This window comes from Salvelinus sp. IW2-2015, linkage group LG20 (assembly GCF_002910315.2).
Source record: "Salvelinus sp. IW2-2015 linkage group LG20, ASM291031v2, whole genome shotgun sequence".
NCBI classification, from domain to species: domain Eukaryota; kingdom Metazoa; phylum Chordata; class Actinopteri; order Salmoniformes; family Salmonidae; genus Salvelinus; species Salvelinus sp. IW2-2015.
The window spans coordinates 6,793,256-6,795,020 of NC_036860.1; positions in this window are offsets into that span (position 1 = coordinate 6,793,256).

Below are 1,765 nucleotides of genomic sequence, written 5' to 3' on the forward strand. Positions count from 1 at the left end.
AACAGAAATAGAACTGCTTGGCCCTAATGACCATTGTTATGTTTGGAGGAAAAAGGGGGAGACTTGCAAGCCGAATAACACCATCCCAACCGTGAAGCACGGGGGTGGCAGCATCATGTTGTGGGGGTGCTTTGCTGCAGTAGGGACTGGTACACTTCACAAAATAGATGGCATCATGAGGTGGGGGCAATTATGTGGATCTATTGAGGCAKCATCTCAAGACATCCGTCAACTATACTTGTATGTGTGGGGTTCAGAGATGAGGTAGTCATTCAAAATTCATGTAAACCCTATTATTGCACACAGAGTGAGTCCATGCAACTTATGTCACTTGTTAAGCACATTTTTCCTCCTGGACTTATTTAGGCTTGCCGTAACAAAGGGGTTGAATACTTATTTACTTAAGACATTTAAGCTTTTCATCTTTCATTCATTTCTAAAAATGTCTAAAAACATAATCCTACATTATACGGTATTGTGTGTAGGCCAGTGACAAAAAAATCTAAATGTAACACATTTTAAATTCAGGCTGTAACACAACAAAATGTGGAAAAAGTCAATTGGTGTGAATATTTTCTGAAGGCACTGTAACTGACCATGAACCAGAGGTTAGGGGCAAACGGAGCCATGTATTTATTCTAAATATATATAGCTCTGGGGGCAACTATACCAACACCTAGTAGTGTCTGTGATTGTGATGTGGCCCTCAATTGAATAAGTGCACTTAGAAGACTAGATACTGACATATTTCATTTTCTCTTTTAACAGCTTGTTGCTAGAGTGTGTAGATGGGCCTGTCCTGTGTGATGTAAGTTGGTCTCCGGTGTGCCCATACATGTGTGATTGCTGGCCTGCCTAATTGTGACTGGTCAAAAAATGTACCACGGACCCTGTAATGAAGAAAATATATATTTGGAAACAGGAATGGCCATAAATGTAAAGTTGAGTGACTGACTAGCATTGACCTGGCAAGAATGTGTTAGCTTACTGTCATTGGAATTGATTGCTGAAAAATGACATTGTACAACGTGGAGGGCCCATGAAGACAATATGCCCTCTGCTGGAGATCTATACGACAGTGTAAATCACCATACTTTTCATCCTCTTTATGCAAGACATGTAGAATCCCAAGAAAGAGAGTCCACATTGCTTACGAATAGATGTCTATAAGGAGACGATATTAAGGTGGGGTCGGTTTGGTGTGTCTACCACCGCCTACAGCAGAAACATAAATAACACTTGGACAAATATAGCGGATAAAAGTCTCAGTGTGTGTACTGGTATATTAAATAGATAAAACATACTTTTTAAAATTCCCTTACTCTGAGTTTCTCTCCCTATTCTCTATCTCATTTACATTTTTGTCATTTACAGGTTGGACTTTGACTATAGAATACCACAGTATGAACCATATTACCCTTAAAACCTAGSAGTCAAACAAGAAAATGGTTCCAATCGTTTTTCCACCATTCATTTTTCCCATAGGGGATTTTAGAAACAATTAAAATTAGGCCTGTGTCACGTGTAGGCTTACCTTGGCGTGACGTTTTGATAACCGAGTAAATCTCTCTAGGACAAGGTGAYTTTTATCAATATATACCCCCTCAAAAATGAAATACTAATTAGCTGCTAATGTGGCTCTCATAAAGAACTACAAATGCCATGATGATCTGGACGAGACTGCCTAATCAAGGCAAAGGTAAAAAATCTCTGGATTAACTATCTAAATTTAACAATGAATAAATTGGCAAAATGTATTTAAATT